The 17,839-nt window shown below is 48.2% G+C and overlaps 1 long non-coding RNA gene across 2 annotated transcripts; it reads right to left on the bottom strand.

Moving 5' to 3' along the window:
• Positions 1 to 10,542: 10,542 nt before the first annotated feature.
• Positions 10,543 to 14,611, bottom strand: LOC309855066. Of its 2 annotated transcripts, XR_014306594.1 has the most exons (3): positions 14,543 to 14,611; positions 10,951 to 11,577; positions 10,543 to 10,674 (listed from the first exon to the last, which is right to left on the bottom strand). It is a non-coding gene; the product is annotated as an uncharacterized lncRNA (long non-coding RNA). The 2 variants fall into 2 exon arrangements; XR_014306595.1 differs by having other exon boundaries at positions 10,543 to 11,577.
• Positions 14,612 to 17,839: the final 3,228 nt, after the last annotated feature.

Below are 17,839 nucleotides of genomic sequence, written 5' to 3' on the forward strand. Positions count from 1 at the left end.
TCCTAGCGATATTCTTTTTTTTTTTTAATTTTTTATTTTTTATAAACATACATTTTTATCCCCAGGGGTACAGGTCTGTGAATCGCCAGGTTTACACACTTCACAGCACTCACCAAAGCACATACCCTCCCCAATGTCCATAACCCCACCCCCTAGCGATATTCTTAAGCGCTGCCCTATGGTCTTCTTTTCCAAAGCATCCAGAAAACCCACTCAGTTCTTGCCTGTGGTGGGCGATTGCTAAGTTAATAAATAAACTCCTGAAAATCATAGCATCACGAGCAATCTTCGTAGTTAAAGACTACACACCTCTTGGGATACCTGAAGACTGCAAGCTCCTAGGGGGACCTTGGCCAAGTGACTTGACATTTCTGGGCTCCAGGCTGCTCATCTCTAGTAACAGGATGAGACAGGTGGTTGCTTTTCATGTGTTTCATACACTATCTGGTGTAGGAGAGTCTATTTCATTATTATTATTATTATTATTTTTCTTCATATTCCTCCTGTGGCATAGTAGTACCTAGGACGAACCAGATACTCCAGAAATATCTGTTGTGGTTCCAGTCTTTGAAAATCACACAGGAGAAAATGTGTTATTGTTCAAACACCTACTTCTCCCTCTCCATCCAACCCCCTAACCCGGGAGGATCATGCCTCCCTGATCTTTTGGCATTGAGCTTGGACATTGGGCTTTTTTTTTTTTGTTTTGCTTTGTTTTGTTTTTAAGATTTTATTTATTTATTTGTTTGACAGAGATCAGGAGTAGGAAGAGAGGCAGTGAGGCAGAGAGAGAGGGGGAAGCAGGCTCCCCGCTGAGCTGAGAACCTGATGCAGGGCTCGATCCCAGGACCCCGAGATCATGACCCGAGCTTAAGGCACCAAACCGCCCAGGCACCCCACACTGGGCTTGTTTTAAAAGTTGGTGAAATTTGAGCAGAAGTGATGGGGACTCTTCTCTTCTATGAGGAAAGCCTGGGAGCCATTGTGTGGCTCTCCCTGATCTCACTTCGCCTTTGACATGAGATCAGCAACATCCCACAGAGGAGCTGCTCCAGAGACTAACCTTGGACCCCAGAATGGGTGACAACTTGAAGCAAAACACTGCGATTCAATTTAAGGGTCATGTGTGACTGCTCCGTATCCTGACTGACACACTGTATTATGTGATTGTAGTAATGATACCACCTCTGGATTCGACATGTTTTTGAACAGAATGCATGTGCACGGAAACACCCTTGTGGATTGTCCAAAAGGGTGGAGAGTGACAGAAGGAAGTGTATTCCAGCCTGGCAGGAGAACCACAGACAGACCGATGGCCAGAGGTGAAGTATCAGCGGTGGTTTTTTGAGCTGGTGGCGGGGATAGGAATAATGAGTCTGAAGGTAAATAAATTAAGTAATTTGTTTTCTTTTCCCCAAGTCACCAACTTCCGCTATTATTTCTCACGTGGGAGGTATAGTGTCATTTATATATATTATTTTTCATCGAGAAAGAGTCCAACAGTAGAAAATATATAAATGTATAAAGAAACTACGGAGATCTCATGCTACTATGCTCAGATACTCTTAGGAGATAATAACCGGTATTGCTTGGCATGGATACGTTGTACGTTTACACACACAGTTTCGGAGGCATCAGAGAGTGCAAACATACTATAGGAATTGTTTGCAGTTTGCTTTTTCAATTTTTTCTTAGCATTTCTTGGAGCTCTTTCCGTGGCACTCTGTAGAGGTCTATCTCACTTGTATAATGGCTTCATATTAGTCTATGATGTGAAGTGCAATTTATTTAACTTTCTCCCTATTAATGGACATTTATATCCATTTGAGTTTTTACCTCCTTCTGTGATTCATGGGCTCCAATAGCTCCACTAATGTCAGACTTTACCACACGGCAGTATAAATGACCACATTTTTCTCTCACTAAATTTGTAAATGTCTTATCAACAACAGCACGGGGGTGGATGTATTGCTTGCACATGCCGTGTGACCAGGCCACGGCACTTCCTCCTGCAGGCAGGTGTCTGGGGCGGGAGGAGGGGAGGGAAAAGCTTCTAGAAGAGCACCTGTCCCCGTCTCTGCTCCTTCTTCTTTCCCCTCCCAGGCACAGGAAATGTCCACAGTTCCTCAAAAGGTTCCAGGCCAAAGTGCTTCCTGTCCTTTGGCCCCAGAGCCATAGCCACTTACAAGGGGAAGCTTGATGAATTTTCCACTTGTGCATGGGGCGCCCCCCTAAACTCTTTTGAAAGCCTACTATTCATTTTATTTTTGGTTTCTTGCTCTCTCCATGCATAGCTGTCTCTGTCATTGCCTGTTTCTGTTTGTCTATCTCTTTCTTCACTCCTCCACTCCAAGATACAAAATCCCATCCTTGGTAGGTAACAAATATGTCCTTATTAATTATCGTAAACAACATGGTGCGGGGCGAGGGAACACAACACAACGACTCTGGGGAAATGAGACAAGGAACCGTTACTTTGGGTTCTCCAGGTGCTTTAGCCAAGACTTATGCCCACTAGAGCACTCAATACCGTCCTGTTGGTATTAAGATGCTGGCCTTCCCATGCTGACATTTCCAGCATGTGTTACCTTAATACGGCATTTTAAAAATAACCAATGGCATTTTATGATTGGAGTACATTCCTGTAAGAGTGATTCAGTCACCCCTACTATTAGGAACAGAGTAGAGGATGGCTGTAAATGTAGTGTTGAAGGGCACACCTAAGGGCATGGCTCACTTCCCTCTAGGCCTGTCCCCCCATGCTCATCATGCCCAAAATGTCCACTATTCGGATTCTTTCTTTGGAGCTTTAAGGAGCCCTGGGCTCTGGGGGTGGTCCCTTAAGTTGGTGAACCAAAGTATCAGCTCATCCTGGCTAGAGTGACTTGAGGCATATCACTCAAGCTAGGCCACTGGGACTTCTCCTTGGAAAGGTCACAGAATCATCAGAAAAGAGGTCTTCTTGGCTGGCAATAACCCAGTGGGACACACTGGTCCAGAGCTGGAGGAGGCCAACAAGCCCACTGGAAATGAAGTTACCCCAAGATGGAGAGAGGGAATTCCCAAGGTCATCATAGAGCCCCTGAATCCAGGTGTGCCTGAAGCTAGATGACTCAGGTTTAAGCCCTGTTGAACTGGGCTCCTGTCATAGGCACCACCTCTGTCCCTGTGACCATAGCTGCAAATCTGTGTGGCCACAAAGCAGGGTCAGGTCCTCAAAGAAGAGAAGGGAACAGGAAAGCTTAGAGCATGGGGCAAAGGGGCAAGGGTATGGTGAGATGGGAGAGGGGACCCATCCTGGGGCACTGAGAGGGGCCACGTGGGGATAAGGAGCCATGGACCCCCTGGCTCCTAGTTGGGCCTCCCCTCCCCCCGCCATTGGATAACTCCATTCCCTTTGTTTCCGCATCCTTACCCTTGGACCTCCTTTCAGATGCTCCACACATCCTAGGGACCTCTTCCACAGGGGATCTGCACATGTGGGCTTTTGTTTCTGGACCGTTTATGCTCCCTTTTCAGTTACTATCTCCATGAGGCTTGAGCTCAGAGATCTTGTAGGAAGGGCCTACCCTGACCCCCACACAAGCAGACCCCCTGCCACTTACTCTTAGAGCACCGCATATCTCTTCTCCCTAACTCTCCCCTTTTGGAAGGATACTCATGTGTGCATATGGGTGCATGTGATGATCCGCTTCATGTCCGCATCTTCCCCGAGACCGTAAGCTCCCCCGGGGGGACATCTCTTGTCTCCATTCGCAATCCTATCCCTACTGTTTCACACAGGCCTGGCACCTCACAGGTGCTTAGTACATATCTGCTGGAGAACAGAATCAGGGTCTCACTTGGGTTGAAGATCACAAAGGCACATAACTCCTAAGAGTTCAGGCTCTGTGGTCAGGCTCTTGGGATCACTAGCTGTGACCTTGGAAAGGTCACGTATACCTTGAGTCTCAGTTTCTTCACCTGTGGAATGGGGTAATAGTGCCACCGACTTCCCAGGGATGCTGTAAGATCATGTGAGCTGTTACCTGTAAGGCACTGAGAACAGGGTCAGCTACACGGTCAGTGGAGAAGAAAAGAGGAGCTGGGCTTATTCTTACCAGGACCCCTTCAGCTGCTGCTGCTAATGGGGACAGGACCGATCCTGTGTGATCAAAGGACTGATGTTCCACTGAAGGGTTTGGATGTTTTGGGAGAATGTGTTCCCTCACGTCCCCAAGTCACACGGAAACAAGAACGAAATGAACTACAGACACTCTGGCAGAGTGAAGAGATGGGTTTCCCCTGGCTTTGCAGCCCCCCGCACAGTCTGGGTCCAGGGACCATCCATGCTCATGGAAACATCACCGGTGTCTGGAGGACCCTCACACGCAGTACTTCTCCTGCTTTAATGCACTCAAGAATCAACGGGTGGGGACGGGGAGGGGGGAATCTTTGCAAAGTGCAGATTCTGATGCAGCCTGTCTGGGCTGGGGCCTGAGATTCTGCATTTGTAGCCAGCAACCAGGGGGTGTGGACACGCTCAGCAGGGAGACCATGCTTCGAGTGAGTGGCCAGTCGGAGGCACTTTGGGAAGCAGGCCCCAGCGTTCCCGGGGAGCTCTCCGGCTCTAGGGCCCTGCCCCAGGGAGAGAGTGGGTGATCGAGAAGAAAAGCAAACAACCTGAAATGGAAATAAATACTGTGTGCCACAATCTCATTAATGTCTAAAATTAGATTAACATAATTAAAAATTTAAAAGCTAGATTAAAGCGTGTCAGTCTGAAACCGAGTGCTAAATTATGCGGTGGCTCTCTGCTTTTTCCTTAACAGTTTGTGCTAATGGGTATTTCAAAGACTACTGGGTTACATGTTGTTCTTTGTGATTTTTAATTATCACCAAACACCTCCAAATTGGCCCTATTTTCAATATGACTTCTCCAGGACATGGCTGCCCCGGCTCTCTGAAAATGTTCAAGCACACGGAGCCTCTGGGCCTGTCCTCCCACTGACATCTAGGCCCGCTGGAAGGAGAAGAGAGGCTTACTCACTCTACAAACTGTAGGGTGCTTTCAACATGTGTCTTGCCAGTCATGGTGACTGGCATAAATATGAATGAGATTCCCAGCTTGTAAGTAAAGAAATAAAGGCTCAGAGAGGGAATGTAAGCTGCTGGGGGTCACACAGCTGATTAGTGGAAGAGCTGTCCGACTTTCGGATACCCATATTTTCCCCAGCCTCCCTGAAGAAGAAAGCATCACGGGGCTCCAGGATGGGGGTGTATGTGTGTCTACGCATGCCACATGGACACACACGTGTGCAGGCAGCGGAGGGAGGAGGCACAGAGAGAAAGCCAGACAGAACAAACAGCCACTTGTGAAATGTCTGTCTCTCTGTTTTTGCTTAGGTTGCCATCCTGGACCCATTACCAACAGATATAATTTACTACGTGTTTTAACAGAATTGGACTGAGCGATCTGTTCCCTCGGCAGAGTCACGAAGCACTTAGTAGCTTGGGCTCTAATTCTGGGGCTGGAGTCGTTGAGTCTGTTCTCCTCCAACAGGAGATTAAGATCCCAAGGGTGAATATGATCTTGGCGACATCCCTGACTGCCGTGGCTTTCACCCTGGGGCTGAGGTCAGCCTTTCTCTCTGCCCGGGTAGGCGGCCAGTGAAGGTGGAATTGGGTGGGGGCTCCTAGGACTGGGTCATCGTGGCCGTGCCTCAGTGGCATGCTCTGATTTTCCTGCCAAGCTTCTCTCCTGAGTCCTCTGAGACTCACAGTTTTCCCAAAACATCTCCCTCTAAACCCGATTTCCTTCAGTGAGTGAAATAAGCTATTTCCAGAGGGTCCTGAGAGAGAATTCTGTCTAACCTGGAGTTAGACTGGAAGGACACTGATAGAGGGAAAGGCTGGGACAGTAGCTTTCTTCTTCTTTTTTTAAGATTTTATTTATTTATTTGACAGAGATCACAAGTAGGCAGAGAGGCAGGCAGAGAGAGAGAGAGAGAAGCAGGCTCCCTGATGAGCAGAAAGCCCAATGCGGGGCTCGATCCCAGGACCCTGGAATCATGACCTTAGCCGAAGGCAGAGGCTTTAACCCACTGAGCCACCCAGGTGCCCAAGGGACAGTTGCTTTCAACTAAGATACCATTTTCCCTCAGCTGTAGAAGCCTGAGTCTCAGTTTGCCATGTTCATTCACATTAGAATCATACAAGAACGGGCTCAGGTACCAGCCGGACCTCTCGATGCTGAGCCTACCACTGTGAACAAAACTTGGGTTCTAGAATAGGCAACATTAAAAATGCCGCTAAATCATAAAATGGTTTGGCCTCTGTGGAAAATGGTTGTGTTCTTCGGCAGGTTAAACGCAGAATTACCCTATGACCCAGAAGGGATCTTCTCCAAAGGCTTGAACACAGATACTCAAACAAATAGCTATAGCTCAAGAGGTGGAAAAGACTCAAACGTTCATCAAAATGAGGTATAAAGACACAATGGAATATTATTTGGCCATAAAAGAAAATACGGTTCTGATACAAGCTACATCGTGGGTAAACTTTGAAAACATGGCGGTCACACAGCGTATGAAACATACAAGAAATACCCAGAAAAGGTAAATCCATAGCAACAGAAAGCAGATTAGTGGTTAACCAGTTAGAGAAATGGGAGTGGCAGCTTAATGGGAAAGTGGTTTTCTCGGGGGATGATAAAAGTGCTTTGGAGTGAATGGAGGTGAAGGTGAGGGTCGCACAATGCCGTGAAGGTGCTAAATGCCACTGAACGTTATGCTCAAGATGGTCAACTTTATGTTAGGTGAATTTCACCTGAATTTACACCTTGATGGGCAGCTGGGAGGAAAAGTGAGACCCTGACGTCATTAGTCAACTGAAAACAGGTTTAATGCTTCCCTAGAATTTCCCCTGGTGTAGAGAACAGAGAGAAGAGGTTGGAGATTAGGCAAAAGTCATCAGTGAGACAGCGCAGTGTGGATGCCTGAAGGCCCCTGGCCTGAGAAGAACCTCCAGTGATCTTTGTTGAATCTTCTGGTTTAACGTCCTATTTTCACAGACAGGGAATCTGAGTCCCAGAGCAACAAAACATTTGCAAATGATAATAACTGGCAAAACCAAAAATCAAATATACTTTTCTCTTGCTATGGAATGTTTTTAAAAGTTTAGTTGAAGAGAAAAATAAAAACTCAAGCTGCACGCCCTGCAAGTTTACACTCACGTCAAAGGAAGAGAGGACCACCAACCATCCATCCATCCAACCATCCATCCATCCAACCAACCATCACCCATTTTCCCATCCTTTCATCCATCCATCCACCCATCTGTCTGTCTGTCCATCCATCCACCCATCTGTCTGTCCATCCATCCATCCATCCATCCACCTACCCATCATTTACTCACTCTCATACCCACCCATCCATTTCATTGTTTAGCACGTGTTATAGTACATACACTATTTAAGCTGAGGCTGGGGTTGTCGAAGCAGTCCTGCAGGGCTTTATTGGCCATGACAAGGAATTTGAATTTTATTTTAGAGTAACTGGAACCCATGTAAGGGTTCCAAGCCAGGGGTGACCTAATACGATTTAAATTACGGTGATTGGTTTGTGGATGATGGGCTGTAAGAGGCAAAAGTACTAGGCCCAGGCACAGTGGGGTGGACAGAAGGAAGCCAGCAACTGTGACTGAGGATAGGACACCCAGTCACAATTGCTAGCTTCCCTCTGCCCATCCCACTTAATGAGCTTAATGAGGCAGAGGCATCAAGGAAGAATTCTTGGAGGAACTGGCATTTAAGCTGAGGGTCTAAAGATGTCTGGGCCTCACATGGGGAGGGCATTCTTGGCAAGAAAACAGCATGAGCAAAGGCACTGAGGCACAGCACAACCTGGTTTTATGTGGGAAGCCATATGAGATTCCGTCAGGAATGAGGCAGAATATTACCACCTAGATATGTGTAAGTGATGTGTACGTGTGCATGCACATGTTTGTGTGTGTGTGTGTGTGTGTAGGGTACAAGCTGACCAGTATGGGTGGGAAAGGACAGTGGAAATATTGCCAGGGTCTGGGCTATGACAGACCTTATAGGGACATTTTCATGGTACTGGGGAGCTACTGATTTTATAAAAGGGACTGAGTATAATTCCTCTCTCTTCAACTCCTCTCTCAGCCCAGAGCCATCGTCTGAGCCCATGCGGGTGAGAAAGGGGATGTCTGAGGGCTGAGACCTGAGGAGGCAAATCTTCTATGCTGTTTGTCAGCATAAGGCATATGTGTGGGGAGCCTATTTCCAGGGGCAATTATTTCTCTCATATAAAATAGTCTTTCTCCCTATTATGCTAATAATCTATTTGTTCTGTGTACACCGGCCATCCCAGCACCTGGTGTGGACTCTGGTCGTATGTTAGTGCCTATGCTCCCTGTCCTTTACGATGACCTAATCATGACTTCCGTGCAAGTGAGATCATACTCCGCATCCTGATTTATTAGATGCCTCTCCACTTAACAATCTAGCAGCTTCTGCGTTCATCTCCTCCGGCTGCCGAAACAACTTTGGGTGGCTTAAAACAACAGAAATATACTGTCTCAATCCGGAGGCTGCAGGTCCAAAGTCAAGGGGTCTGCAGAGCCACGATCCTTCGGCAATCTGTGGGGGAGCCCTTCCCTGCCTCTTCCAGCTTCTGGTGGCGGCAATCCGGGGCGTTCCTCTCCCCTGCAGCTGCGCTGCTCGGACCTCTGACTTTACTACACAGGACACCCCCCCTGAGTGTCTCTGTCATCACCTGGCTGTCTTCTTATAAGGACGTCAGTCAGATTGGATTAGGGGCCCCTGATCCCAGGAGGGCCTCCTCTTAACTAATTACGTCTGCAATGACCCTTTTTCCAAATAAAGACAGATTCTAAGATATTGAGACTTATGATTTCAACATGTCTTTTGGTTCTCTTTTGGGAGGGCAGGAGCGGGGCAGGGGCCATAGTCCCTAATAGCGTCCCTGGCCATTAAGCACTGTTTTAAAATATGAGTTTTCAATGGCTACGAAACATTCTATATTTTGGACCTACACACATTCAGGGATCCGTCTGTCTTCACACTGAATATGCAAACTGTGTGCCCTCTCCTCATCCAGCCCTGTGCGGAGGCAGAGGCCATCGCCGTGACAACAATGGAGATGGAACTGGTCAAAATTTCCCCTCCCCCTCCCTGCTACTGACAAAGGACAGCAGACTTAAGTTCTGAAAAAAACAAACAAACAAACAAACAAAATAAGCCTCTGACATACAAGGGCAAGAACAAAAAGAGAGAGAGACTTCGAACAACCAACAGTCAATTGATCAGAATTTCCCTCCGTGGCATTTCCAGTTAATCCAGATGTGACCACATTCTGGCTCGCGCCCAGATCTAAGCCGTGATTCATCAGCTGCTCAGCTGAATCCAACAAACGTTTTATTCAACCTGCTTTATGAGCGTAGGCGAAAATTTTCCAGCCCCAGTTTCTTAGGATGTCACCAATTATCTCAAAGGATGTTGCAACAGACTAGAAAGAAAGTTTGTTTATTTACTGGTTGGTTTGTTTTAAATCCTAGAACCTCCCTTCTCCGAGCTGGGGCACTCTGGAAGCAGGTCTTGACAACCACTTGGAGCCACAGTACTTTCATATCACCTGTTAGGGTGCTCGAGAGGTTTTTCATTCATGTCTTTACGTTTCATTGTCGAGACAACCCAGCCTAACAGGGCAGGACCGTGGTTACAAGGCTCCCCAGTGTCTTGACTTGCCCAACCCACTTAGCCTATAACCACCACCGCTGTGGGGAGCTTAGCACTAGAGACACAATCTCACTTAATCTGCCCCCCAGACATAGGAGAAACTGCCATACTCTTCCTTCTTCTAGAACAAACGATATCTTAGAAAGCATGCTGCCTTGCCCAAGCTCATACAACTTGTAACCCCAGCAGCTGGCTCTTGAAGCCAGGCTGCCAGACTCCCTGGGGTCACAGCTGTGACCTCTAACCCACCCTGTGCAGGGCTAAGACAGGCTTCTGAGGTTCTTGCTGGCCGGGGACTCCTTTATCCGCATGATCTCATTTAGTTCAACAGTGGCAGTTTCTCCATTTCTCTGGATGAGAAAACACACACCTCCTGTTCCATTGCTTATAGCACACAAAGACTTTTGGTGGAGGGTGTCCTGGGTGGCACTTAGGCTGAAAATGGTGGTATTATTTAAAGATTTTCTGGATAGAGTGGGCGAGTGCCCTGTCGCTTGATAAGAGGGAATCTGCTGGGGTTCCACGGTCCCCGCAGTGTTCATGGATAGGCTTTTGGGGGGGGGTATGTGTCTGAATGATCTTTCAAGCATACGCATTTTTCTGGAAGTTAGTCCATCTAACTCTTCACGAGGATTCCTCATGACCCAGAAGTAACCCCACACCAAAGACAATAGATACTGTTCCATATTTGTAACAGCAGGCTTTCTGGAAATCACCCTGCTTTTCTAATGGGACAAATCTATTGCTTTTGAGTATTGGTATCACAGTAGAGCACTTTAAAATTTATTTTGTAAAAGATTTATTTATTTGAGAGAGAGAAAGAGAGAGATAGACAGACAGAGAATGTCAGGCTGATTCCACGCTGCGCATGGAGCTCGATGCAGGGCTTGACTTCATGACCCTGAGATCATGACCTGAGCCAAAAGTAAGAGTTGGGTATTTAACTGACTGAGCCACCCGGGCGCCCCTAGACAGAATATTTAAAGAGAACTCCAACCCATGCACACAGCAGGTGCTTAAGAAACATAGGCTTTGAGGAGAGCAGCTCTGTCCACTGGTCTGCGGAGGAAATGCAGTGAGGCATCCAGACACGTGGGATGATAGTCATTGGAGCGTGCAGTGGCCAGGGGCTCCCCCTCCATTCCAGACACCTGGGACCCTTCCCTCCTCCCCAGCCCTGCTTTAAGTACCTTGGTCAGAGCTGCCAGGAGTCAGGTGTGGTCACTGGTCTCTCTGCCTGCACTTTTGGTCTCTTCTCTCCACTGGTCTCACATGCCTCCTGCCTTCCACTTTCCTTGAAGCCCTCTGGGGTGTCCCGCTGCCCTCAGAATACATCAAAGCTCAGGGCGATGGCTGCAAAGCAGAAACGACCTCCATCAGTCCATCCGGCAATTCTACCTTCTGCCCTTGCGAACCTCCAGCTCGCTCCTTCGTCAGGCCTCCGCATTTGCTGGAAACTTCTGCCCCTAGATCTTGGCAGGGCCACACCCTCCTCAGTCAGCCCTCTGTGGAGGCTCTCTTCACACTTGATCTTAGCCAAAAGGCCAAGAAGCGATGGAGGCTGTCTCTTCAGAGAAGTGTTCCTTCCAGGGTAACATGATGTTTGCATCTCTCTGCAGCCCTTATAACCATGGAAATTGAGCTCCTTTAGTCACTTAATTATCATCTAGCTTGCCCTGCAGGATATGAGCTCCATTGGGTAGGGTCTGAAACTCAGATCCTCAGTCAATGCTTGCTGAGGAGGGAGGCATGGACAGGTGGGCAGGTGGGAGAGGTTCTCCTTCAAGCTGATGGACCCCAGCTTCCTAGAGGCACACCTGGAGGAGACAAGGGTTGGAACAACTATTTCCTCCAAAGCACGGGAGGCTCATTTTCACCCCACTTAGTAGTGAATTATGTTACCTGCTGGTGAGGGCGATGCCACAAGGGCTGTAATTAGTTCCCTGATTATTCACAATTGAAGCGATCATGGCTAACGGATGGTGTTTGCCACGAAAACCTGTAGGAGAGCCAGGCCATTTGGCAGCTACCGTGTTCCCAAGAAGGCAGATCAATTTCCATTTGATTTGTTTAAAAATAACAAATAAACAATGTAGAGCCGCTTGCAAGCAAGGTTTGGGTCCCCCCCTCCCGTTCTGAAATGTGGGGAGAGGAGGCAGCCCGAAATTGCCAGTTAGGAGAAGACGGGCAGAGCACGTTCACGGCTCACCAGATTCCCCTATAATCATAGCTAATAACTGTATTTTTCGGCTACTAAACAATTCTGTTATTTTAAAGCTTCTAGTTAGCGAGCTAGCTAAACGATACTCGGGGGCTAGCCATGGAGAGGACTCCTCTGAAATGGAGCACGGAAGCCCATTTTTTCCCCCACTTTGTTCTAATTTTATCACAGGCTCATGGGAGAGCCATTGACGGGGAGAGACACTGGACAGTGGGGTTTCGTAGGAAGCCCAGAAATGCACCCTTTCCCTGAACTATAAAAGTAACCAGGATTTCCTTTAGGATCATGAATGTAAAAGGCTTCTCTCCCTTGACTCACCTTTATCTGGGCTCTTCCCTGACCTTTACTCCTCCCCTGAACATGTAAATGGGTCGCTTTCCCCCGCCCCCCCTCACCCCCACTCAATCCTTCAGGGACTTCCCACTGCCGCTGGGATTGGTCTAAAGCAGTTGGGTGACTTGCACAACTGTTCCCTGCCTTCTGGTCCCATCTTCCTCCCACTCCTGTGCAACACTCACAGCCCTGCCCTGTTTCCTGTATGTCCCAACACAGTGGATTATTATTTGCACAAAGAGGCGTCAAAGTTCCGGACTCTGGAAGCCAATACGCTGGGTTCTAAGTCTGGCTCCAGTGTATTTGAGCTGTGTGACCTTGGGCCAGTCATTCAACCTCGCGGGGGGCCCCACACGCAACACCTGTAACATGAGGATAGTAGAAGCACGTGCCTCATAAGGCAGCCGAGAGTCTGAAATGCGTGAATGTTGCACAGCGGTCAGGAGAGGGGTTGGCAGATGCTGTTGCTCAGAAGAGCTTACTTGTGATGAGGACCCTCTGCAGTGCTTTCTTTTCCCTCTGCGCACAGCCTGTTTCCTCTGTCTGAAGTAAACATTCTGTCCCCGAAAACGTATCCTCTTGTTTGACTCAACTCCTGGTTTTCACCGTAGACATGACCTCTTCCTGGAATCTTCCCAGATCCCATCTCCACGGATTAGGTGTCTTTCCCTGGACCCAACAGGACCCTCCACTCTGGAGGTCCTCCCTCCACTCCTGTGTGGGAAGACAGGAACTGTGGCTGTCTTTCTACTCCCCCCCACCTGAAGGAGCACCAAGTCCTTATTCGGTCCTTAACAAATGTCTGCTGAAGGCAGAGGCCGAGCCCAGCAGCAAAGCAGGGCTCAGGCTAAAGGCAGCTGACCTGAGCTCTCAGCCAGGGTGTGCGAGTGACTGGCTTTGTGCTGTGAAGCACTCCCTCCTCTGTGGTTCAGAGTAGTTCTCTGCCTGCACGGGGCATGAATGAGTGTGCTTGCTCCAAGTCTGGTTCTGGAAGGAGGGATCAAACTCACACAGCTCCTTGTTAGAAATGCAAATTCTGTTGCTCCTCCCCAGACCCGCTGAATTGGAATTGCGGGACAAAGCTTTGAAATGTGTGTTTTAACCAGCTCTCCGTGGGGGCTTCTGATTCATGCTCCAGCAGCTCTTTCCCCTGGCTGATCTCAGAATTCACCTGGAACGCCCTTTCACTATAGGGTGTCTGGGATGCTAGGCGCCCCCCCCCCCCACAGCCCAAATGCTTGAGCAGCTCTGATGCTGGGGCTCACCGCCGGCCCTTTCCGCCTCCCTCCCCGATCGCAGGGCACAGCCAGGAGTGAGACTATACACACACACACACCACACACACACACACACACGACTACACACACACACACACACACACAGGCGCGCGCGCCCGTTCTTGGGCTCTGTGCTTCCCACCTAAACCTTGTGGAAGTTGCATTAACTCTTTTGGTCCACCAGAGGGCCATTCGCCGTGACGAGGAGGGACAGAGTTTATCCGTCCTGGGCATGGGGCACATGGAGTCATGGACCACAGAGAGAGAGACAGAAGTGTGTGTCCGAGAACGTCCTCCCAAGCTGTTTGGAAAAATATCCAGGCAGAGGAAGAGGCACCGTAAGGGACCCCGGATCCTCTGCTTGACATGCTGCCTTTTTTTTTTTTTTTAAGATTTTATTTATTTATTTGACAGAGAGAGAGATTACAAGTAGGCAGAGAGGCAGGCGGCGGGGGTGGGGAAGCAGGCTCCCTGCTGAGCAGAGAGCCCGATGTGGGGCTCGATCCCAGCACCCTGGGATCATGACCTGAGCTGAAGGTAGAGGCTTAATCCACTGAGCCACCCAGGCGCCCGACATGCTGCTTTTAAAACCTCTGTTGACAAGCTGCTTCAGAAGGTCACTGCATGGGCACCTGAGTGGCTCAGTGGGTTAAAGCCTCTGTCTTCAACTCAGGTCATGATCCCAGAGTCCTGGGATCGAGCCCTGCATCGGGCTCTCTGCTCAGTGGGAAGCCTGCTTTCCCCTCTCTCTCTCCCTACCTCTCTGCCTACTTGGGATCTCTGTCTGTCAAATAAATAAATAAAATCTTTTTTTTTTTTTTTTTTTTTTAAAAGGTCCCTGCAGGTCAGTGCGTGGAGGAGAGGCTGTGAAGCCAGGCGCACCTGTGTGTTCCTGAGCACGCCACTTCCCTCTTCTGGCCCTAGATCGTCCACACGGGTAATGAAACTTACCGGCTGAACTGTGGTGAAGGCCCACCTAGGGTAATGGCTGAAACAGGGTGCTAGGGCAGCTGCTCAGAAGTGTGGCCCCCCGCCTGCAAAGCGGCATCACCTGGAAACCTGTTAGAAATGCAAATTCTCAGGTCCCACCGCAGACAGACTGGGTCAGAAACTCTGGGGCTAGGGCAAAGGACTTCCCCTGTCTGAGCTCCATTTTCTCAGTTGTGAAACTAGAAATAATTGCAGTACCTAGATCTCAGAGACCCGCTACAAAGGTTAACTGAGACACGCATGGAAACTATGAGTGTCTGGCATTACAGTAAGAGCTCCATAAACAGGAGCTACTCTTGCTCTCACAACTGTTATCCCCTTCCAAGACCCCTGCCCCATGCAGACTTCGAAAAGCAGCTTTTGTTAAAACTCTGCACGAATAACTCTTGTTGGACTTTGCAAAATGCCAGATTTGGGCTCAGGACCGTCCCCGCGGAACACAACACATGGAAGAGAAGTTACAGTGTACAAATGTGTCATACTAACATGTGAGCCGGCTTTATAACTCATTCTGAGAGCGACCATCGCTCAGAGCAACCCCGCTATTTATCGTAGGGTCCCATTATGGGCCGTGATCTATTTAGGTCTCTCCAGCTGTCAGGAAGACTGGCTTCCCCACCACCAATCAGGAGCAAGGAGATGGGCTCCAGGCAGGAAAAAAGAAACAAACAAAAGAGCGAACGGGACTTGAAAAATAGTCCGCTCATGGCTGATGAAATGTGAAAGACTCTGAGGGAAGGAAACAGAGTCGGCTCTGAGTGGCCTTGTGCAGCAACGGAGAAATTTCTAGATGAACTGACTGAAGGAGAGGACTGACGGATGTCTGTGGGCCTCGTGATGCAGAGCTGGCAGAGGGAGCTCGATTTTTCAGGTGGGGGGAGTGAAGGATGACGGAGATTCATCTCCAGACACTGCAGGCTTCGAGAATCAGGGTAAGAAGTAGAGAATCACTCAGCTAGAGAGGGTTCCTTCTTGTCTCTTACAAGGGACTCTCTTGTCCAGACCTCCTCAGTCAGCTCTGCTGGGCCCCCACCACCTCAGGGTCCATCTTTCCCCAAGGGCTTAACTGGCCACCAGCTAAAAAGAAATCGTAAGAGCCATTTGCGACGGTGTGGATGGAACTAGAGGGTATTAGGCTGAGCGAAATAAGTCAATCAGAGAAAGACAATGATCATATGATCTCCCTGATGAGAGGAATTTGAGAGGCAGAGTTGGGGGAGGGGTGGGAGGTAGGGAAGGAAAAAATGAAACAAGATGGGATCAGGAGGGAGACAAATCATAAGAGACTCTTCATCTCATGAAACAAACTGAGGCGGGGGTAGGGGGGTAGGGAAAGGGTGGTGGGGTTATGTACACTGGGGAAGGTATGTGCTATGGTGAGTGCTGTGAAGTGCGTAAGCCTGACGATTCACAGACCTGTACCCCTGGGGCTAATAATACATTATATGTTAATAATAATAATAATAATAAAAGAAATCACAAGACAGTGTCCTATCTGTAGTTAGCGAGGTTTGAGAACACAAACTCATACAGCTCAACAATGTAAAAAAAAAGGAAAAGAAAAAAAGCCCAAATAACTCAAATTAAAAATAGGCAAAAGACCTGAACAGACAATTTTCCAAAGAAGGTATTCAAATGGCCAAGAGATACCAGAAAAGCAGCGCAACATCGCTCATCATCAGGGAAATGCAAATCAAAACCACAACGAGTAATCACCTCAGAGAGGTTAGGATGCCAGTTATCAAAAAGACAAGAGATGGGGCACGTGGGTGGCTCAGTGGGTTAAAGTCTCTGCCTTCAGCTCAGGTCATGATCCCAGGGTCCTGGGATAGAGCCCTGCAGTTGGGCTCTCTGCTCAGTGGGGAGCCTGCTTCCTCCTCCCTCTCTGCCTGCCTCTCTGACTACTTGTGATCTCTATCAAATAAATAAACAAAATCTTAAAAAAAAAAAAAAAGACAAGAGATAACAAGCGTCGGCAAGAAGACAGAGAAAGAGGAACCCTTGTGCGCTGCTGGTGGGAGTGCAAGCTGGTGCGGCCAGCATGGGAGACAGTATGGAGGGGCCTCGCAAAAACAAGAATGGAGTCACTGTAGGATCCAGCAACTGCACTTCTGGGTAAATAACCACAGGAAAGGAAATCACTACTCAAAGAGGTATCTGCACCCCCATGCTCACTGGGGCATTTTTCACAAGAGCCAAGACCTGCAAACAACCCGAGTGTCCATGGATGGATGAATGGGTAGGGAAGCTGGGGCGCGTATACCCAGTGGGATAGTGGCCATAAAACTGAAGGAAATTCTGTTACTTGTAACAAAGATAGGGATGACTCTTCAGGGAAGTGGGCTAAGTGGAATGAATCAGGCAGAGAAAGACAAATACTCTATGATCGCATCTACAGGTGGAATTTGGAATAACAAAACTCCTGGAAACACACGAGATTGGTGGTTGCCAGAGGTGGTGGGTGGGGAAAGCAGGTGAGGTGGGGCGGTTAAAAGATACAATCTTCCAGTTATAAATAAACGAGTCCTGGGGATGTCGGTACAGCAAGGTGACTGTAGTTAGTAATATTGTATTACATACTTTAAAGTTGCTAAGAGAGTAAATCTTAAAAGTTCTTCTCGTCCACACACACAACTAATGATGTTGGGTGATGGACACGCTTACTGTGATATTTCACGATACATGCATGTATCGAGTCATCGCATTGCACACCTTAAACTTACTCAGTGTTATACGCCAGTTACAAATCAATAAAGCTGGGGGAAAAATAAATAGAATTCTAGGAGAATTGATGGGGTAAAGAATCATGAAATATGCAATTTACTTTCAAGTGGTTTAGGAAAACGTGTGTGTGTGCATGTGTGTGCATGTGTATGTGTGTGTGCAGAGAGAGAGTGAGAAACAGCAGAGGTTGTATAGTGGCTACGATTTGGGGTCTGAGGTGGAAGATATGAAGGTGCTCACTACTATTCTCAGCCTTCCTCTGGAGCCAGTCATCCTGGGTTCAAATCTCCACTCTCGCACTTACTCGCTGTGCAATGACATCGGGCAAGTGACAGAAACCCTCTGGGCCTCAACATCACCATCTTAAAATGGGCATTATTAGAGTACCTACATCACAGGGTTTTTGTGAGGATGAACAAGTTAATGTGCTTCTAAGCATTCCCTGAATGAAGTAAATGTTTGCCCTATTTAACTGTTTGTGATAGACAGATAAATGATAGAGAGATAGAGAGCTAGAAGGACAGATGGGTAGAT

The sequence above is a fragment of the Mustela nivalis genome, assembly GCF_964662115.1.
Source record: "Mustela nivalis genome assembly, chromosome: 19".
NCBI classification, from domain to species: domain Eukaryota; kingdom Metazoa; phylum Chordata; class Mammalia; order Carnivora; family Mustelidae; genus Mustela; species Mustela nivalis.